This window comes from Daphnia pulicaria, chromosome 7, assembly GCF_021234035.1.
Source record: "Daphnia pulicaria isolate SC F1-1A chromosome 7, SC_F0-13Bv2, whole genome shotgun sequence".
Classification (NCBI taxonomy): domain Eukaryota; kingdom Metazoa; phylum Arthropoda; class Branchiopoda; order Diplostraca; family Daphniidae; genus Daphnia; species Daphnia pulicaria.
The window spans coordinates 370940-389366 of NC_060919.1; the positions used below are offsets into that span (position 1 = coordinate 370940).

The following is an 18427-nucleotide window of genomic DNA, read 5'->3' on the forward strand; positions in this document are numbered from 1 at the left end:
CTTCCCGTGTTTCGTGCGCGGTGCGCGTCGTTTGTCTTGGACATACATTTTTAAATCCAATTTCCTCTATTGCATTCCAACTCTCTCATGGTGTATTGGTTAGCGTGCGCGGCTATCATGCGAGAGGTGTGTGGTTCGATCCCGGGTCAGGGCGCTGTTACGAATTGTTAATTTACAATGTACAATTTTTTCAACTTAGAAATTGGTGTTTATCGGGATTTGAACCTGAAAACTCACGCATGGTAAGCGAACTCGCTAACCACTTGACCACCAATTGATGTTTAAATTTGATATTAATGACAAGTTATTTCAAACATTTCTGCGTCTCGCGTCACGTCGCTCATGATGCACAGGTGAGCGCTACGCGACGCACCGTGTCTCTAAGACATATTTTTACATCCAATTCCCTTTATAGATTTCATCGTTTTAATCGTGTATTGGATAGCGTGCTCGACTACCATGCGAGAGGTCTGAGGTTCGATCCCTGATCCAGGCGCTGTTATTATTTATTAATTTGCAATTTTCAATTTGCAGAAATTGGTGTGTCTATCGGGATTTGAACCCGAATACTCACGCATGGTAAGCGAACTCTCTAACCACTTGACCACCAATTGATATTTTTCCTTTGATCTTATTGACAAGTTATTTCAAACATATCTGCGTCTTGCGTCAAGTCGCTGATGACGCACAGGTGAGCGCGACGCGACGCACCGTGTCTCTACGACATATTTCTACATCACATTTCCTCTATTTACATCATCTCCTAATAGTGTATTGATTAGCGTGATCGGCTAACATGCGAGAGGTCCGAGGTTCGATCCCGGTCAAAGCACTGTTATGAATTGTTAATTTGTAATGTTCAATTTTCAATTTGGAAATTGGTGTCTATCGGGATTTGAACCTGAAAACTCACGCATAGTAAGCGAACTCGCTAACCACTTGACCACCAATTGATATTCATCACTGAGCTCAATTAAGAGTAGTTTCTAACATTTCGGCGTTCGTCAGACACGTCGCGTTGCTCTTGCCACACCCAGGTGAGCGCGACACGATGCACCGTAGCTCTACGACATATTTTTCCATCCAATTCACTCTATCAAATTCCATATCTCTCATGGTTTATTGGTTAGCATGCTCGCCTACCGTGCGTGAGGTTCGAGGTTCGAGGTTCGATCACGGGCAATATGTTGTATTATTACGAATTACGAATTAAGAAACAGAAATTCAATTATCAATTTAGCAATTGACTTCTAACGGGAATTGAACCCGAGTACTTACACATGGTAAGCGAACTCTCTAACCGCATGGCCACCAATTGGTATTGAAATTTGATCTCATTGAATAGTGGTCAATCTATGTTGCTCACGCCGAGCTGAAAATTATTCACCCTTCTTTGCTCACGACGGGCTGAAAATAATTCGCCCTATTTCTGTCACGACGGGCTGCAAATAATTCACCCTATTTGCTCATGACGGGCTGCAAATAATTCACTCTATTTCGCTCACGACGGGCTGAAAATTATTCAATCTATTTCGCTCACGACGGGCTGAAAATAATTCATTCTATTTCGCTCACGACGGGCTGAAAATAATTCACCCTACGTTGCTCACGCCGAACTTAAAATTATTCACCCTATTCCGCTCACGACGGGCTGAAAAGAATTCACCCTTATTTTCTCACGACGGGCTGAAAATAATTCAACAAAAGTCAATCACGACGGGCTAAAAGTTACGTGGGAAGATTAACTTTCTTGATTTGGCTCACGCTTAACAAGCAGCTACAAAGAATAGTTGTAAAAAAGTGAGAATGCGTTCGACGGGCGAAACGTGTTCAAGGTACAAAAAACCGAGGACACCTTCACCGCGACTCGAGCCCGCGGGGGTGGGGCCCCCGAAGGGGCACCCCCGCGGCCGCGAGAGCTCGTGGTGAACGAATTCGAGGGAATTTTTCGGGTGAAACATAAGGTATCAGACATTCAATGACAATGGTTTAACTGGCAAATGATTTGTCCACGGGCAGGAAATTTAAGCGCAAGCTCACGCTTAACGGGCAAGAAATTTTAAAATTCCTTCAAAATACGCTGTGCCATGAGTTGATATATGAGAAATCTAATGGCAATGGTTTAACTGGTAAATGCGTAACTGAGTTCGACGGGCGAAACGTTTTCAAGGTACCAAAAACCGAGGATACCTTCACCGCGACTCGAGCCCGCGGGGGCGGGGCCCCCGAAGGGGCACCCCCGCGGCCGCGAGAGCTCGTGGTGAAGGAATTCGAGGGAATTTTTCGGGTCAAACACAAGGTATCGGAGATTCAATGACATTGGTTTAACTGGCAAATGATTTGTCCACGGGCAGGAAATTAATTCTTTTAAACTGTTAAAAACGGGCAGGAAATTTTAAGTTTCCTATAGAACACGTTGGGTGAAACATAGCAACTAATTCGCTAACGACGGGTAATGAATTATTCTACCAATTTATTGCAAATGCAACTGTTCACTATCGATGTTGCCTCATATATGCCGATGACTTCCTCCCAAGAAAATACACCAATATCTCTCAATAGCTATGTGGTTAGGGAACAGGAATCAAGATACGATGGGCTATTGTTCAAACCGGCAACGAGTAATGTATAGACGGAAAGAGGAAATTATGAGGTATTCAGATTGAAAGCCAAGTAAATTATTTCAAACACTTTGTCAATTTTTATTTTCACAATTTATGAGTATTGAACCTAAAGTCATTAATATGCTATGCGAACACTCTAACCAATACACCACCAATCATATATTTGACTATTACCTCTCAAGTGGTTATTCGAATTTTATATGCGAAGCTGAGTTTTGTAAGTTTCAGTAAAATACAGGAGCAAATACTTACGGGCCAAAGAATTACGTCGTGCGATTAATATTTATTGGTATTTAGAGCAAATCCGAATTGACTTAAGTGGCTGATGACTTTTCCCCCTGTTCAACTGATAATATAACTCAACAGCTCAGTGGTTAGAGCATTGGATCCAGGATACAACGGCCCGTTGTTCAAGTCCTCATCGAGATAAGTAAGAGTTACATGTGAGTCTAAGGGGAAGGATTATATGAGGGAGGAGTGTGCAGAGAAGGGATGGTGAGGGAGGGGATGGTGAGGGAGGGGATAGTGAGGGAGGGGATGGTGAGGGAGGGGATGGTGTGGGAGAGGATGGTGAGGGAGGGAAGATAGAGAGGGGGAAGGATGAGAGAGGGGAGGAAGATGGGAAAAAGTGGGAAGAAATAAATTGGAAGGGAAGAAAGTGAAACGGAAAGATGAGGAAGGAGAGGAAGAAGGAGTTGAGGATCAGAATGGGATGTTTGACGGTCCAAACGTGTTCAAGATTCAAAAAACCGTGGAAAACTTCACCGAAACTCGAGACCGTGGGAAATGTGTCAAATACAATACAACCAAACTCTGAAAAATAAAAGTCCCAAAATAAAACCAAAACTCAACCGATACTTGGTTTCAACGAAAAAAAAACAAGTCCACAAAAAAACCCCAAAAGACCAACTGGCTCACGGTGGAAGATGTACAAGTCCATAAATGGATGAAAAAAAAAGTCCCGGACAGTAAGGAATTGGCCAGTGGGATTATACGAGTGGCGTTTTGGTCCATGTATACTGTGCGCTTAGGTGATTATGTCTAGCCGCCTGGTTCGCCGTCCTTGGACGGGCCTAGGTATACTAGTCTCGCATGCTAAGCGAGCGCTCTACCATCTGAGCTACATCCCCATGAAATGCAACACTTGAAGTGATTATAGACAACAATAATAAAATCAGAATGGATCTTCTAGGGCTCATCCGGGAATCGAACCCGGGACCTCTCGCACCCTAAGCGAGAATCATACGACTAGACCAATGAGCCGTGTTCAAAGAGTGTCAAAATGTGTTTCGAGCGTCTATGTCTAAAGTGAATTGCTTGTCTTTTGAGTTATGCGATTGGGTTCACTTTGTAGCTGTGACGAAAAAGATTGGCCGTCACCCGGACTATTCTTGTTTGATTTACATTTTGAATGTGCCGAAATAGCTCAGTTGGGAGAGCGTTAGACTGAAGATCTAAAGGTCCCTGGTTCGATCCCGGGTTTCGGCAGGAATCTTCGTAAAATCCCATATGGTCTAGTGGCTAGGATACCTGGCTTTCACCCAGGAGGCTCGGGTTCGATTCCCGGTATGGGAACGGAGAGATACTTTTTATTCAGGAATTCTATTGTTTCAATTCTTTTCGTTTATTTGCGGATATTTCCGGTGTTACAGTAACAAGTTGGAAATCAGCAAAGATAATCCCAATTTGATGTTGGTCCGTGTGGGGTGCGGAAGTTCCTCTGGAGTTGGTCCCGGTAGGGTGGAAGGCAACAGACGGCGTGGCAGTTTTCGTACCTGCCATCTAGTAGTATTTGGGAGAGTCAAAATCAGTATTTCGAAAAAGATTGCATTATTGGAAAAGATCAAAGCGTCGGTATCGATGATTTCCCGTAATGTCCCAGGCAAAAACGGTCACATCTGATCATTATGAGGCGTAAAGAGTCTGCAATTGTGCAATGCTAGGCAAAACATGTGGTACTGGAGATGCAGGGTATCGATCCCCGTACTTCTCGCATGCTAAGCGAGCGCTCTACCATCTGAGCTACATCCCCATGAAATGCAACACTTGAAGTGATTATAGACAACAATAATAAAATCAGAATGGATCTTCTAGGGCTCATCCGGGAATCGAACCCGGGACCTCTCGCACCCTAAGCGAGAATCATACGACTAGACCAATGAGCCGTGTTCAAAGAGTGTCAAAATGTGTTTCGAGCGTCTATGTCTAAAGTGAATTGCTTGTCTTTTGAGTTATGCGATTGGGTTCACTTTGTAGCTGTGACGAAAAAGATTGGCCGTCACCCGGACTATTCTTGTTTGATTTAAATTTTGAATGTGCCGAAATAGCTCAGTTGGGAGAGCGTTAGACTGAAGATCTAAAGGTCCCTGGTTCGATCCCGGGTTTCGGCAGGAATCTTCGTTCAAAATCCCATATGGTCTAGTGGCTAGGATACCTGGCTTTCACCCAGGAGGCTCGGGTTCGATTCCCGGTATGGGAACGGAGAGATACGTTTTATTCAGGAATTCTATTGTTTCAATTCTTTTCGTTTATTTGCGGATATTTCCGGTGTTACAGTAACAAGTTGGAAATCAGCAAAGATAATCCCAATTTGATGTTGGTCCGTGTGGGGTGCGGAAGTTCCTCTGGAGTTGGTCCCGGTAGGGTGGAAGGCAACAGACGGCGTGGCAGTTTTCGTACCTGCCATCTAGTAGTATTTGGGAGAGTCAAAATCAGTATTTCGAAAAAGATTGCATTATTGGAAAAGATCAAAGCGTCGGTATCGATGATTTCCCGTAATGTCCCAGGCAAAAACGGTCACATCTGATCATTATGAGGCGTAAAGAGTCTGCAATTGTGCAATGCTAGGCAAAACATGTGGTACTGGAGATGCAGGGTATCGATCCCCGTACTTCTCGCATGCTAAGCGAGCGCTCTACCATCTGAGCTACATCCCCATGAAATGCAACACTTGAAGTGATTATAGACAACAATAATAAAATCAGAATGGATCTTCTAGGGCTCATCCGGGAATCGAACCCGGGACCTCTCGCACCCTAAGCGAGAATCATACGACTAGACCAATGAGCCGTGTTCAAAGAGTGTCAAAATGTGTTTCGAGCGTCTATGTCTAAAGTGAATTGCTTGTCTTTTGAGTTATGCGATTGGGTTCACTTTGTAGCTGTGACGAAAAAGATTGGCCGTCACCCGGACTATTCTTGTTTGATTTACATTTTGAATGTGCCGAAATAGCTCAGTTGGGAGAGCGTTAGACTGAAGATCTAAAGGTCCCTGGTTCGATCCCGGGTTTCGGCAGGAATCTTCGTTCAAAATCCCATATGGTCTAGTGGCTAGAATACCTGGCTTTCACCCAGGAGGCTCGGGTTCGATTCCCGGTATGGGAACGGAGAGATACGTTTTATTCAGGAATTCTATTGTTTCAATTCTTTTCGTTTATTTGCGGATATTTCCGGTGTTACAGTAACAAGTTGGAAATCAGCAAAGATAATCCCAATTTGATGTTGGTCCGTGTGGGGTGCGGAAGTTCCTCTGGAGTTGGTCCCGGTAGGGTGGAAGGCAACAGACGGCGTGGCAGTTTTCGTACCTGCCATCTAGTAGTATTTGGGAGAGTCAAAATCAGTATTTCGAAAAAGATTGCATTATTGGAAAAGATCAAAGCGTCGGTATCGATGATTTCCCGTAATGTCCCAGGCAAAAACGGTCACATCTGATCATTATGAGGCGTAAAGAGTCTGCAATTGTGCAATGCTAGGCAAAACATGTGGTACTGGAGATGCAGGGTATCGATCCCCGTACTTCTCGCATGCTAAGCGAGCGCTCTACCATCTGAGCTACATCCCCATGAAATGCAACACTTGAAGTGATTATAGACAACAATAATAAAATCAGAATGGATCTTCTAGGGCTCATCCGGGAATCGAACCCGGGACCTCTCGCACCCTAAGCGAGAATCATACGACTAGACCAATGAGCCGTGTTCAAAGAGTGTCAAAATGTGTTTCGAGCGTCTATGTCTAAAGTGAATTGCTTGTCTTTTGAGTTATGCGATTGGGTTCACTTTGTAGCTGTGACGAAAAAGATTGGCCGTCACCCGGACTATTCTTGTTTGATTTACATTTTGAATGTGCCGAAATAGCTCAGTTGGGAGAGCGTTAGACTGAAGATCTAAAGGTCCCTGGTTCGATCCCGGGTTTCGGCAGGAATCTTCGTTCAAAATCCCATATAGTCTAGTGGCTAGGATACCTGGCTTTCACCCAGGAGGCTCGGGTTCGATTCCCGGTATGGGAACGGAGAGATACGTTTTATTCAGGAATTCTATTGTTTCAATTCTTTTCGTTTATTTGCGGATATTTCCGGTGTTACAGTAACAAGTTGGAAATCAGCAAAGATAATCCCAATTTGATGTTGGTCCGTGTGGGGTGCGGAAGTTCCTCTGGAGTTGGTCCCGGTAGGGTGGAAGGCAACAGACGGCGTGGCAGTTTTCGTACCTGCCATCTAGTAGTATTTGGGAGAGTCAAAATCAGTATTTCGAAAAAGATTGCATTATTGGAAAAGATCAAAGCGTCGGTATCGATGATTTCCCGTAATGTCCCAGGCAAAAACGGTCACATCTGATCATTATGAGGCGTAAAGAGTCTGCAATTGTGCAATGCTAGGCAAAACATGTGGTACTGGAGATGCAGGGTATCGATCCCCGTACTTCTCGCATGCTAAGCGAGCGCTCTACCATCTGAGCTACATCCCCATGAAATGCAACACTTGAAGTGATTATAGACAACAATAATAAAATCAGAATGGATCTTCTAGGGCTCATCCGGGAATCGAACCCGGGACCTCTCGCACCCTAAGCGAGAATCATACGACTAGACCAATGAGCCGTGTTCAAAGAGTGTCAAAATGTGTTTCGAGAGTCTATGTCTAAAGTGAATTGCTTGTCTTTTGAGTTATGCGATTGGGTTCACTTTGTAGCTGTGACGAAAAAGATTGGCCGTCACCCGGACTATTCTTGTTTGATTTACATTTTGAATGTGCCGAAATAGCTCAGTTGGGAGAGCGTTAGACTGAAGATCTAAAGGTCCCTGGTTCGATCCCGGGTTTCGGCAGGAATCTTCGTTCAAAATCCCATATGGTCTAGTGGCTAGGATACCTGGCTTTCACCCAGGAGGCTCGGGTTCGATTCCCGGTATGGGAACGGAGAGATACGTTTTATTCAGGAATTCTATTGTTTCAATTCTTTTCGTTTATTTGCGGATATTTCCGGTGTTACAGTAACAAGTTGGAAATCAGCAAAGATAATCCCAATTTGATGTTGGTCCGTGTGGGGTGCGGAAGTTCCTCTGGAGTTGGTCCCGGTAGGGTGGAAGGCAACAGACGGCGTGGCAGTTTTCGTACCTGCCATCTAGTAGTATTTGGGAGAGTCAAAATCAGTATTTCGAAAAAGATTGCATTATTGGAAAAGATCAAAGCGTCGGTATCGATGATTTCCCGTAATGTCCCAGGCAAAAACGGTCACATCTGATCATTATGAGGCGTAAAGAGTCTGCAATTGTGCAATGCTAGGCAAAACATGTGGTACTGGAGATGCAGGGTATCGATCCCCGTACTTCTCGCATGCTAAGCGAGCGCTCTACCATCTGAGCTACATCCCCATGAAATGCAACACTTGAAGTGATTATAGACAACAATAATAAAATCAGAATGGATCTTCTAGGGCTCATCCGGGAATCGAACCCGGGACCTCTCGCACCCTAAGCGAGAATCATACGACTAGACCAATGAGCCGTGTTCAAAGAGTGTCAAAATGTGTTTCGAGAGTCTATGTCTAAAGTGAATTGCTTGTCTTTTGAGTTATGCGATTGGGTTCACTTTGTAGCTGTGACGAAAAAGATTGGCCGTCACCCGGACTATTCTTGTTTGATTTACATTTTGAATGTGCCGAAATAGCTCAGTTGGGAGAGCGTTAGACTGAAGATCTAAAGGTCCCTGGTTCGATCCCGGGTTTCGGCAGGAATCTTCGTAAAATCCCATATGGTCTAGTGGCTAGGATACCTGGCTTTCACCCAGGAGGCTCGGGTTCGATTCCCGGTATGGGAACGGAGAGATACTTTTTATTCAGGAATTCTATTGTTTCAATTCTTTTCGTTTATTTGCGGATATTTCCGGTGTTACAGTAACAAGTTGGAAATCAGCAAAGATAATCCCAATTTGATGTTGGTCCGTGTGGGGTGCGGAAGTTCCTCTGGAGTTGGTCCCGGTAGGGTGGAAGGCAACAGACGGCGTGGCAGTTTTCGTACCTGCCATCTAGTAGTATTTGGGAGAGTCAAAATCAGTATTTCGAAAAAGATTGCATTATTGGAAAAGATCAAAGCGTCGGTATCGATGATTTCCCGTAATGTCCCAGGCAAAAACGGTCACATCTGATCATTATGAGGCGTAAAGAGTCTGCAATTGTGCAATGCTAGGCAAAACATGTGGTACTGGAGATGCAGGGTATCGATCCCCGTACTTCTCGCATGCTAAGCGAGCGCTCTACCATCTGAGCTACATCCCCATGAAATGCAACACTTGAAGTGATTATAGACAACAATAATAAAATCAGAATGGATCTTCTAGGGCTCATCCGGGAATCGAACCCGGGACCTCTCGCACCCTAAGCGAGAATCATACGACTAGACCAATGAGCCGTGTTCAAAGAGTGTCAAAATGTGTTTCGAGCGTCTATGTCTAAAGTGAATTGCTTGTCTTTTGAGTTATGCGATTGGGTTCACTTTGTAGCTGTGACGAAAAAGATTGGCCGTCACCCGGACTATTCTTGTTTGATTTACATTTTGAATGTGCCGAAATAGCTCAGTTGGGAGAGCGTTAGACTGAAGATCTAAAGGTCCCTGGTTCGATCCCGGGTTTCGGCAGGAATCTTCGTTCAAAATCCCATATGGTCTAGTGGCTAGGATACCTGGCTTTCACCCAGGAGGCTCGGGTTCGATTCCCGGTATGGGAACGGAGAGATACGTTTTATTCAGGAATTCTATTGTTTCAATTCTTTTCGTTTATTTGCGGATATTTCCGGTGTTACAGTAACAAGTTGGAAATCAGCAAAGATAATCCCAATTTGATGTTGGTCCGTGTGGGGTGCGGAAGTTCCTCTGGAGTTGGTCCCGGTAGGGTGGAAGGCAACAGACGGCGTGGCAGTTTTCGTACCTGCCATCTAGTAGTATTTGGGAGAGTCAAAATCAGTATTTCGAAAAAGATTGCATTATTGGAAAAGATCAAAGCGTCGGTATCGATGATTTCCCGTAATGTCCCAGGCAAAAACGGTCACATCTGATCATTATGAGGCGTAAAGAGTCTGCAATTGTGCAATGCTAGGCAAAACATGTGGTACTGGAGATGCAGGGTATCGATCCCCGTACTTCTCGCATGCTAAGCGAGCGCTCTACCATCTGAGCTACATCCCCATGAAATGCAACACTTGAAGTGATTATAGACAACAATAATAAAATCAGAATGGATCTTCTAGGGCTCATCCGGGAATCGAACCCGGGACCTCTCGCACCCTAAGCGAGAATCATACGACTAGACCAATGAGCCGTGTTCAAAGAGTGTCAAAATGTGTTTCGAGCGTCTATGTCTAAAGTGAATTGCTTGTCTTTTGAGTTATGCGATTGGGTTCACTTTGTAGCTGTGACGAAAAAGATTGGCCGTCACCCGGACTATTCTTGTTTGATTTACATTTTGAATGTGCCGAAATAGCTCAGTTGGGAGAGCGTTAGACTGAAGATCTAAAGGTCCCTGGTTCGATCCCGGGTTTCGGCAGGAATCTTCGTTCAAAATCCCATATGGTCTAGTGGCTAGGATACCTGGCTTTCACCCAGGAGGCTCGGGTTCGATTCCCGGTATGGGAACGGAGAGATACGTTTTATTCAGGAATTCTATTGTTTCAATTCTTTTCGTTTATTTGCGGATATTTCCGGTGTTACAGTAACAAGTTGGAAATCAGCAAAGATAATCCCAATTTGATGTTGGTCCGTGTGGGGTGCGGAAGTTCCTCTGGAGTTGGTCCCGGTAGGGTGGAAGGCAACAGACGGCGTGGCAGTTTTCGTACCTGCCATCTAGTAGTATTTGGGAGAGTCAAAATCAGTATTTCGAAAAAGATTGCATTATTGGAAAAGATCAAAGCGTCGGTATCGATGATTTCCCGTAATGTCCCAGGCAAAAACGGTCACATCTGATCATTATGAGGCGTAAAGAGTCTGCAATTGTGCAATGCTAGGCAAAACATGTGGTACTGGAGATGCAGGGTATCGATCCCCGTACTTCTCGCATGCTAAGCGAGCGCTCTACCATCTGAGCTACATCCCCATGAAATGCAACACTTGAAGTGATTATAGACAACAATAATAAAATCAGAATGGATCTTCTAGGGCTCATCCGGGAATCGAACCCGGGACCTCTCGCACCCTAAGCGAGAATCATACGACTAGACCAATGAGCCGTGTTCAAAGAGTGTCAAAATGTGTTTCGAGCGTCTATGTCTAAAGTGAATTGCTTGTCTTTTGAGTTATGCGATTGGGTTCACTTTGTAGCTGTGACGAAAAAGATTGGCCGTCACCCGGACTATTCTTGTTTGATTTACATTTTGAATGTGCCGAAATAGCTCAGTTGGGAGAGCGTTAGACTGAAGATCTAAAGGTCCCTGGTTCGATCCCGGGTTTCGGCAGGAATCTTCGTTCAAAATCCCATATGGTCTAGTGGCTAGGATACCTGGCTTTCACCCAGGAGGCTCGGGTTCGATTCCCGGTATGGGAACGGAGAGATACGTTTTATTCAGGAATTCTATTGTTTCAATTCTTTTCGTTTATTTGCGGATATTTCCGGTGTTACAGTAACAAGTTGGAAATCAGCAAAGATAATCCCAATTTGATGTTGGTCCGTGTGGGGTGCGGAAGTTCCTCTGGAGTTGGTCCCGGTAGGGTGGAAGGCAACAGACGGCGTGGCAGTTTTCGTACCTGCCATCTAGTAGTATTTGGGAGAGTCAAAATCAGTATTTCGAAAAAGATTGCATTATTGGAAAAGATCAAAGCGTCGGTATCGATGATTTCCCGTAATGTCCCAGGCAAAAACGGTCACATCTGATCATTATGAGGCGTAAAGAGTCTGCAATTGTGCAATGCTAGGCAAAACATGTGGTACTGGAGATGCAGGGTATCGATCCCCGTACTTCTCGCATGCTAAGCGAGCGCTCTACCATCTGAGCTACATCCCCATGAAATGCAACACTTGAAGTGATTATAGACAACAATAATAAAATCAGAATGGATCTTCTAGGGCTCATCCGGGAATCGAACCCGGGACCTCTCGCACCCTAAGCGAGAATCATACGACTAGACCAATGAGCCGTGTTCAAAGAGTGTCAAAATGTGTTTCGAGCGTCTATGTCTAAAGTGAATTGCTTGTCTTTTGAGTTATGCGATTGGGTTCACTTTGTAGCTGTGACGAAAAAGATTGGCCGTCACCCGGACTATTCTTGTTTGATTTACATTTTGAATGTGCCGAAATAGCTCAGTTGGGAGAGCGTTAGACTGAAGATCTAAAGGTCCCTGGTTCGATCCCGGGTTTCGGCAGGAATCTTCGTAAAATCCCATATGGTCTAGTGGCTAGGATACCTGGCTTTCACCCAGGAGGCTCGGGTTCGATTCCCGGTATGGGAACGGAGAGATACTTTTTATTCAGGAATTCTATTGTTTCAATTCTTTTCGTTTATTTGCGGATATTTCCGGTGTTACAGTAACAAGTTGGAAATCAGCAAAGATAATCCCAATTTGATGTTGGTCCGTGTGGGGTGCGGAAGTTCCTCTGGAGTTGGTCCCGGTAGGGTGGAAGGCAACAGACGGCGTGGCAGTTTTCGTACCTGCCATCTAGTAGTATTTGGGAGAGTCAAAATCAGTATTTCGAAAAAGATTGCATTATTGGAAAAGATCAAAGCGTCGGTATCGATGATTTCCCGTAATGTCCCAGGCAAAAACGGTCACATCTGATCATTATGAGGCGTAAAGAGTCTGCAATTGTGCAATGCTAGGCAAAACATGTGGTACTGGAGATGCAGGGTATCGATCCCCGTACTTCTCGCATGCTAAGCGAGCGCTCTACCATCTGAGCTACATCCCCATGAAATGCAACACTTGAAGTGATTATAGACAACAATAATAAAATCAGAATGGATCTTCTAGGGCTCATCCGGGAATCGAACCCGGGACCTCTCGCACCCTAAGCGAGAATCATACGACTAGACCAATGAGCCGTGTTCAAAGAGTGTCAAAATGTGTTTCGAGCGTCTATGTCTAAAGTGAATTGCTTGTCTTTTGAGTTATGCGATTGGGTTCACTTTGTAGCTGTGACGAATAAGATTGGCCGTCACCCGGACTATTCTTGTTTGATTTACATTTTGAATGTGCCGAAATAGCTCAGTTGGGAGAGCGTTAGACTGAAGATCTAAAGGTCCCTGGTTCGATCCCGGGTTTCGGCAGGAATCTTCGTTCAAAATCCCATATGGTCTAGTGGCTAGGATACCTGGCTTTCACCCAGGAGGCTCGGGTTCGATTCCCGGTATGGGAACGGAGAGATACGTTTTATTCAGGAATTCTATTGTTTCAATTCTTTTCGTTTATTTGCGGATATTTCCGGTGTTACAGTAACAAGTTGGAAATCAGCAAAGATAATCCCAATTTGATGTTGGTCCGTGTGGGGTGCGGAAGTTCCTCTGGAGTTGGTCCCGGTAGGGTGGAAGGCAACAGACGGCGTGGCAGTTTTCGTACCTGCCATCTAGTAGTATTTGGGAGAGTCAAAATCAGTATTTCGAAAAAGATTGCATTATTGGAAAAGATCAAAGCGTCGGTATCGATGATTTCCCGTAATGTCCCAGGCAAAAACGGTCACATCTGATCATTATGAGGCGTAAAGAGTCTGCAATTGTGCAATGCTAGGCAAAACATGTGGTACTGGAGATGCAGGGTATCGATCCCCGTACTTCTCGCATGCTAAGCGAGCGCTCTACCATCTGAGCTACATCCCCATGAAATGCAACACTTGAAGTGATTATAGACAACAATAATAAAATCAGAATGGATCTTCTAGGGCTCATCCGGGAATCGAACCCGGGACCTCTCGCACCCTAAGCGAGAATCATACGACTAGACCAATGAGCCGTGTTCAAAGAGTGTCAAAATGTGTTTCGAGCGTCTATGTCTAAAGTGAATTGCTTGTCTTTTGAGTTATGCGATTGGGTTCACTTTGTAGCTGTGACGAATAAGATTGGCCGTCACCCGGACTATTCTTGTTTGATTTACATTTTGAATGTGCCGAAATAGCTCAGTTGGGAGAGCGTTAGACTGAAGATCTAAAGGTCCCTGGTTCGATCCCGGGTTTCGGCAGGAATCTTCGTTCAAAATCCCATATGGTCTAGTGGCTAGGATACCTGGCTTTCACCCAGGAGGCTCGGGTTCGATTCCCGGTATGGGAACGGAGAGATACGTTTTATTCAGGAATTCTATTGTTTCAATTCTTTTCGTTTATTTGCGGATATTTCCGGTGTTACAGTAACAAGTTGGAAATCAGCAAAGATAATCCCAATTTGATGTTGGTCCGTGTGGGGTGCGGAAGTTCCTCTGGAGTTGGTCCCGGTAGGGTGGAAGGCAACAGACGGCGTGGCAGTTTTCGTACCTGCCATCTAGTAGTATTTGGGAGAGTCAAAATCAGTATTTCGAAAAAGATTGCATTATTGGAAAAGATCAAAGCGTCGGTATCGATGATTTCCCGTAATGTCCCAGGCAAAAACGGTCACATCTGATCATTATGAGGCGTAAAGAGTCTGCAATTGTGCAATGCTAGGCAAAACATGTGGTACTGGAGATGCAGGGTATCGATCCCCGTACTTCTCGCATGCTAAGCGAGCGCTCTACCATCTGAGCTACATCCCCATGAAATGCAACACTTGAAGTGATTATAGACAACAATAATAAAATCAGAATGGATCTTCTAGGGCTCATCCGGGAATCGAACCCGGGACCTCTCGCACCCTAAGCGAGAATCATACGACTAGACCAATGAGCCGTGTTCAAAGAGTGTCAAAATGTGTTTCGAGCGTCTATGTCTAAAGTGAATTGCTTGTCTTTTGAGTTATGCGATTGGGTTCACTTTGTAGCTGTGACGAAAAAGATTGGCCGTCACCCGGACTATTCTTGTTTGATTTACATTTTGAATGTGCCGAAATAGCTCAGTTGGGAGAGCGTTAGACTGAAGATCTAAAGGTCCCTGGTTCGATCCCGGGTTTCGGCAGGAATCTTCGTTCAAAATCCCATATGGTCTAGTGGCTAGGATACCTGGCTTTCACCCAGGAGGCTCGGGTTCGATTCCCGGTATGGGAACGGAGAGATACGTTTTATTCAGGAATTCTATTGTTTCAATTCTTTTCGTTTATTTGCGGATATTTCCGGTGTTACAGTAACAAGTTGGAAATCAGCAAAGATAATCCCAATTTGATGTTGGTCCGTGTGGGGTGCGGAAGTTCCTCTGGAGTTGGTCCCGGTAGGGTGGAAGGCAACAGACGGCGTGGCAGTTTTCGTACCTGCCATCTAGTAGTATTTGGGAGAGTCAAAATCAGTATTTCGAAAAAGATTGCATTATTGGAAAAGATCAAAGCGTCGGTATCGATGATTTCCCGTAATGTCCCAGGCAAAAACTGTCACATCTGATCATTATGAGGCGTAAAGAGTCTGCAATTGTGCAATGCTAGGCAAAACATGTGGTACTGGAGATGCAGGGTATCGATCCCCGTACTTCTCGCATGCTAAGCGAGCGCTCTACCATCTGAGCTACATCCCCATGAAATGCAACACTTGAAGTGATTATAGACAACAATAATAAAATCAGAATGGATCTTCTAGGGCTCATCCGGGAATCGAACCCGGGACCTCTCGTACCCTAAGCGAGAATCATACGACTAGACCAATGAGCCGTGTTCAAAGAGTGTCAAAATGTGTTTCGAGCGTCTATGTCTAAAGTGAATTGCTTGTCTTTTGAGTTATGCGATTGGGTTCACTTTGTAGCTGTGACGAAAAAGATTGGCCGTCACCCGGACTATTCTTGTTTGATTTACATTTTGAATGTGCCGAAATAGCTCAGTTGGGAGAGCGTTAGACTGAAGATCTAAAGGTCCCTGGTTCGATCCCGGGTTTCGGCAGGAATCTTCGTTCAAAATCCCATATGGTCTAGTGGCTAGGATACCAGGAGGCTCGGGTTCGATTCCCGGTATGGGAACGGAGAGATACGTTTTATTCAGGAATTCTATTGTTTCAATTCTTTTCGTTTATTTGCGGATATTTCCGGTGTTACAGTAACAAGTTGGAAATCAGCAAAGATAATCCCAATTTGATGTTGGTCCGTGTGGGGTGCGGAAGTTCCTCTGGAGTTGGTCCCGGTAGGGTGGAAGGCAACAGACGGCGTGGCAGTTTTCGTACCTGCCATCTAGTAGTATTTGGGAGAGTCAAAATCAGTATTTCGAAAAAGATTGCATTATTGGAAAAGATCAAAGCGTCGGTATCGATGATTTCCCGTAATGTCCCAGGCAAAAACGGTCACATCTGATCATTATGAGGCGTAAAGAGTCTGCAATTGTGCAATGCTAGGCAAAACATGTGGTACTGGAGATGCAGGGTATCGATCCCCGTACTTCTCGCATGCTAAGCGAGCGCTCTACCATCTGAGCTACATCCCCATGAAATGCAACACTTGAAGTGATTATAGACAACAATAATAAAATCAGAATGGATCTTCTAGGGCTCATCCGGGAATCGAACCCGGGACCTCTCGCACCCTAAGCGAGAATCATACGACTAGACCAATGAGCCGTGTTCAAAGAGTGTCAAAATGTGTTTCGAGCGTCTATGTCTAAAGTGAATTGCTTGTCTTTTGAGTTATGCGATTGGGTTCACTTTGTAGCTGTGACGAAAAAGATTGGCCGTCACCCGGAGTATTCTTGTTTGATTTAAATTTTGAATGTGCCGAAATAGCTCAGTTGGGAGAGCGTTAGACTGAAGATCTAAAGGTCCCTGGTTCGATCCCGGGTTTCGGCAGGAATCTTCGTTCAAAATCCCATATGGTCTAGTGGCTAGGATACCTGGCTTTCACCCAGGAGGCTCGGGTTCGATTCCCGGTATGGGAACGGAGAGATACGTTTTATTCAGGAATTCTATTGTTTCAATTCTTTTCGTTTATTTGCGGATATTTCCGGTGTTACAGTAACAAGTTGGAAATCAGCAAAGATAATCCCAATTTGATGTTGGTCCGTGTGGGGTGCGGAAGTTCCTCTGGAGTTGGTCCCGGTAGGGTGGAAGGCAACAGACGGCGTGGCAGTTTTCGTACCTGCCATCTAGTAGTATTTGGGAGAGTCAAAATCAGTATTTCGAAAAAGATTGCATTATTGGAAAAGATCAAAGCGTCGGTATCGATGATTTCCCGTAATGTCCCAGGCAAAAACGGTCACATCTGATCATTATGAGGCGTAAAGAGTCTGCAATTGTGCAATGCTAGGCAAAACATGTGGTACTGGAGATGCAGGGTATCGATCCCCGTACTTCTCGCATGCTAAGCGAGCGCTCTACCATCTGAGCTACATCCCCATGAAATGGAACACTTGAAGTGATTATAGACAACAATAATAAAATCAGAATGGATCTTCTAGGGCTCATCCGGGAATCGAACCCGGGACCTCTCGCACCCTAAGCGAGAATCATACGACTAGACCAATGAGCCGTGTTCAAAGAGTGTCAAAATGTGTTTCGAGCGTCTATGTCTAAAGTGAATTGCTTGTCTTTTGAGTTATGCGATTGGGTTCACTTTGTAGCTGTGACGAAAAAGATTGGCCGTCACCCGGACTATTCTTGTTTGATTTACGTTTAGAATGTGCCGAAATAGCTCAGTTGGGAGAGCGTTAGACTGAAGATCTAAAGGTCCCTGGTTCGATCCCGGGTTTCGGCAGGAATCTTCGTTCAAAATCCCATATGGTCTAGTGGCTAGGATACCTGGCTTTCACCCAGGAGGCTCGGGTTCGATTCCCGGTATGGGAACGGAGAGATACGTTTTATTCAGGAATTCTATTGTTTCAATTCTTTTCGTTTATTTGCGGATATTTCCGGTGTTACAGTAACAAGTTGGAAATCAGCAAAGATAATCCCAATTTGATGTTGGTCCGTGTGGGGTGCGGAAGTTCCTCTGGAGTTGGTCCCGGTAGGGTGGAAGGCAACAGACGGCGTGGCAGTTTTCGTACCTGCCATCTAGTAGTATTTGGGAGAGTCAAAATCAGTATTTCGAAAAAGATTGCATTATTGGAAAAGATCAAAGCGTCGGTATCGATGATTTCCCGTAATGTCCCAGGCAAAAACGGTCACATCTGATCATTATGAGGCGTAAAGAGTCTGCAATTGTGCAATGCTAGGCAAAACATGTGGTACTGGAGATGCAGGGTATCGATCCCCGTACTTCTCGCATGCTAAGCGAGCGCTCTACCATCTGAGCTACATCCCCATGAAATGCAACACTTGAAGTGATTATAGACAACAATAATAAAATCAGAATGGATCTTCTAGGGCTCATCCGGGAATCGAACCCGGGACCTCTCGTACCCTAAGCGAGAATCATACGACTAGACCAATGAGCCGTGTTCAAAGAGTGTCAAAATGTGTTTCGAGCGTCTATGTCTAAAGTGAATTGCTTGTCTTTTGAGTTATGCGATTGGGTTCACTTTGTAGCTG

The 18427-nt window shown here is 44.8% G+C and overlaps 44 non-coding genes across 44 annotated transcripts; 29 read left to right on the forward strand and 15 right to left on the reverse strand.

The window, feature by feature from the left end:
* Positions 1 to 3815: 3815 nt before the first annotated feature.
* On the reverse strand, positions 3816 to 3887 carry Trnap-agg. Its single transcript has one exon. It is a non-coding gene; the product is annotated as a tRNA-Pro (tRNA).
* A 152-nt stretch (positions 3888 to 4039) lies between these two features.
* Trnaf-gaa lies at positions 4040 to 4112 on the forward strand. Its single transcript has one exon. It is a non-coding gene; the product is annotated as a tRNA-Phe (tRNA).
* A 15-nt stretch (positions 4113 to 4127) lies between these two features.
* Trnae-uuc lies at positions 4128 to 4199 on the forward strand. Its single transcript has one exon. It is a non-coding gene; the product is annotated as a tRNA-Glu (tRNA).
* A 518-nt stretch (positions 4200 to 4717) lies between these two features.
* Positions 4718 to 4789, reverse strand: Trnap-agg. Its single transcript has one exon. It is a non-coding gene; the product is annotated as a tRNA-Pro (tRNA).
* A 152-nt stretch (positions 4790 to 4941) lies between these two features.
* Trnaf-gaa lies at positions 4942 to 5014 on the forward strand. The gene has a single exon. It is a non-coding gene; the product is annotated as a tRNA-Phe (tRNA).
* A 17-nt stretch (positions 5015 to 5031) lies between these two features.
* Positions 5032 to 5103, forward strand: Trnae-uuc. Its single transcript has one exon. It is a non-coding gene; the product is annotated as a tRNA-Glu (tRNA).
* A 518-nt stretch (positions 5104 to 5621) lies between these two features.
* On the reverse strand, positions 5622 to 5693 carry Trnap-agg. Its single transcript has one exon. It is a non-coding gene; the product is annotated as a tRNA-Pro (tRNA).
* A 152-nt stretch (positions 5694 to 5845) lies between these two features.
* Positions 5846 to 5918, forward strand: Trnaf-gaa. Its single transcript has one exon. It is a non-coding gene; the product is annotated as a tRNA-Phe (tRNA).
* Positions 5919 to 6525: 607 nt separating this feature from the next.
* Trnap-agg lies at positions 6526 to 6597 on the reverse strand. Its single transcript has one exon. It is a non-coding gene; the product is annotated as a tRNA-Pro (tRNA).
* Positions 6598 to 6749: 152 nt separating this feature from the next.
* On the forward strand, positions 6750 to 6822 carry Trnaf-gaa. Its single transcript has one exon. It is a non-coding gene; the product is annotated as a tRNA-Phe (tRNA).
* Positions 6823 to 7429: 607 nt separating this feature from the next.
* On the reverse strand, positions 7430 to 7501 carry Trnap-agg. The gene has a single exon. It is a non-coding gene; the product is annotated as a tRNA-Pro (tRNA).
* Positions 7502 to 7653: 152 nt separating this feature from the next.
* Trnaf-gaa lies at positions 7654 to 7726 on the forward strand. The gene has a single exon. It is a non-coding gene; the product is annotated as a tRNA-Phe (tRNA).
* Positions 7727 to 7743: 17 nt separating this feature from the next.
* On the forward strand, positions 7744 to 7815 carry Trnae-uuc. Its single transcript has one exon. It is a non-coding gene; the product is annotated as a tRNA-Glu (tRNA).
* Positions 7816 to 8333: 518 nt separating this feature from the next.
* On the reverse strand, positions 8334 to 8405 carry Trnap-agg. The gene has a single exon. It is a non-coding gene; the product is annotated as a tRNA-Pro (tRNA).
* Positions 8406 to 8557: 152 nt separating this feature from the next.
* On the forward strand, positions 8558 to 8630 carry Trnaf-gaa. Its single transcript has one exon. It is a non-coding gene; the product is annotated as a tRNA-Phe (tRNA).
* Positions 8631 to 8645: 15 nt separating this feature from the next.
* Positions 8646 to 8717, forward strand: Trnae-uuc. Its single transcript has one exon. It is a non-coding gene; the product is annotated as a tRNA-Glu (tRNA).
* A 518-nt stretch (positions 8718 to 9235) lies between these two features.
* Positions 9236 to 9307, reverse strand: Trnap-agg. Its single transcript has one exon. It is a non-coding gene; the product is annotated as a tRNA-Pro (tRNA).
* A 152-nt stretch (positions 9308 to 9459) lies between these two features.
* On the forward strand, positions 9460 to 9532 carry Trnaf-gaa. Its single transcript has one exon. It is a non-coding gene; the product is annotated as a tRNA-Phe (tRNA).
* A 17-nt stretch (positions 9533 to 9549) lies between these two features.
* Trnae-uuc lies at positions 9550 to 9621 on the forward strand. Its single transcript has one exon. It is a non-coding gene; the product is annotated as a tRNA-Glu (tRNA).
* Positions 9622 to 10139: 518 nt separating this feature from the next.
* Trnap-agg lies at positions 10140 to 10211 on the reverse strand. The gene has a single exon. It is a non-coding gene; the product is annotated as a tRNA-Pro (tRNA).
* A 152-nt stretch (positions 10212 to 10363) lies between these two features.
* Positions 10364 to 10436, forward strand: Trnaf-gaa. Its single transcript has one exon. It is a non-coding gene; the product is annotated as a tRNA-Phe (tRNA).
* Positions 10437 to 10453: 17 nt separating this feature from the next.
* Positions 10454 to 10525, forward strand: Trnae-uuc. The gene has a single exon. It is a non-coding gene; the product is annotated as a tRNA-Glu (tRNA).
* Positions 10526 to 11043: 518 nt separating this feature from the next.
* Positions 11044 to 11115, reverse strand: Trnap-agg. Its single transcript has one exon. It is a non-coding gene; the product is annotated as a tRNA-Pro (tRNA).
* A 152-nt stretch (positions 11116 to 11267) lies between these two features.
* Trnaf-gaa lies at positions 11268 to 11340 on the forward strand. Its single transcript has one exon. It is a non-coding gene; the product is annotated as a tRNA-Phe (tRNA).
* Positions 11341 to 11357: 17 nt separating this feature from the next.
* Positions 11358 to 11429, forward strand: Trnae-uuc. The gene has a single exon. It is a non-coding gene; the product is annotated as a tRNA-Glu (tRNA).
* A 518-nt stretch (positions 11430 to 11947) lies between these two features.
* On the reverse strand, positions 11948 to 12019 carry Trnap-agg. The gene has a single exon. It is a non-coding gene; the product is annotated as a tRNA-Pro (tRNA).
* Positions 12020 to 12171: 152 nt separating this feature from the next.
* On the forward strand, positions 12172 to 12244 carry Trnaf-gaa. The gene has a single exon. It is a non-coding gene; the product is annotated as a tRNA-Phe (tRNA).
* Positions 12245 to 12259: 15 nt separating this feature from the next.
* Positions 12260 to 12331, forward strand: Trnae-uuc. The gene has a single exon. It is a non-coding gene; the product is annotated as a tRNA-Glu (tRNA).
* Positions 12332 to 12849: 518 nt separating this feature from the next.
* On the reverse strand, positions 12850 to 12921 carry Trnap-agg. The gene has a single exon. It is a non-coding gene; the product is annotated as a tRNA-Pro (tRNA).
* A 152-nt stretch (positions 12922 to 13073) lies between these two features.
* Positions 13074 to 13146, forward strand: Trnaf-gaa. Its single transcript has one exon. It is a non-coding gene; the product is annotated as a tRNA-Phe (tRNA).
* A 17-nt stretch (positions 13147 to 13163) lies between these two features.
* On the forward strand, positions 13164 to 13235 carry Trnae-uuc. Its single transcript has one exon. It is a non-coding gene; the product is annotated as a tRNA-Glu (tRNA).
* A 518-nt stretch (positions 13236 to 13753) lies between these two features.
* On the reverse strand, positions 13754 to 13825 carry Trnap-agg. The gene has a single exon. It is a non-coding gene; the product is annotated as a tRNA-Pro (tRNA).
* A 152-nt stretch (positions 13826 to 13977) lies between these two features.
* Trnaf-gaa lies at positions 13978 to 14050 on the forward strand. The gene has a single exon. It is a non-coding gene; the product is annotated as a tRNA-Phe (tRNA).
* A 17-nt stretch (positions 14051 to 14067) lies between these two features.
* Trnae-uuc lies at positions 14068 to 14139 on the forward strand. The gene has a single exon. It is a non-coding gene; the product is annotated as a tRNA-Glu (tRNA).
* Positions 14140 to 14657: 518 nt separating this feature from the next.
* On the reverse strand, positions 14658 to 14729 carry Trnap-agg. The gene has a single exon. It is a non-coding gene; the product is annotated as a tRNA-Pro (tRNA).
* Positions 14730 to 14881: 152 nt separating this feature from the next.
* Trnaf-gaa lies at positions 14882 to 14954 on the forward strand. Its single transcript has one exon. It is a non-coding gene; the product is annotated as a tRNA-Phe (tRNA).
* A 17-nt stretch (positions 14955 to 14971) lies between these two features.
* On the forward strand, positions 14972 to 15043 carry Trnae-uuc. Its single transcript has one exon. It is a non-coding gene; the product is annotated as a tRNA-Glu (tRNA).
* Positions 15044 to 15785: 742 nt separating this feature from the next.
* Trnaf-gaa lies at positions 15786 to 15858 on the forward strand. The gene has a single exon. It is a non-coding gene; the product is annotated as a tRNA-Phe (tRNA).
* Positions 15859 to 16453: 595 nt separating this feature from the next.
* Positions 16454 to 16525, reverse strand: Trnap-agg. Its single transcript has one exon. It is a non-coding gene; the product is annotated as a tRNA-Pro (tRNA).
* A 152-nt stretch (positions 16526 to 16677) lies between these two features.
* Positions 16678 to 16750, forward strand: Trnaf-gaa. Its single transcript has one exon. It is a non-coding gene; the product is annotated as a tRNA-Phe (tRNA).
* Positions 16751 to 16767: 17 nt separating this feature from the next.
* Trnae-uuc lies at positions 16768 to 16839 on the forward strand. Its single transcript has one exon. It is a non-coding gene; the product is annotated as a tRNA-Glu (tRNA).
* A 518-nt stretch (positions 16840 to 17357) lies between these two features.
* Trnap-agg lies at positions 17358 to 17429 on the reverse strand. Its single transcript has one exon. It is a non-coding gene; the product is annotated as a tRNA-Pro (tRNA).
* A 152-nt stretch (positions 17430 to 17581) lies between these two features.
* On the forward strand, positions 17582 to 17654 carry Trnaf-gaa. The gene has a single exon. It is a non-coding gene; the product is annotated as a tRNA-Phe (tRNA).
* Positions 17655 to 17671: 17 nt separating this feature from the next.
* Positions 17672 to 17743, forward strand: Trnae-uuc. The gene has a single exon. It is a non-coding gene; the product is annotated as a tRNA-Glu (tRNA).
* Positions 17744 to 18427: the final 684 nt, after the last annotated feature.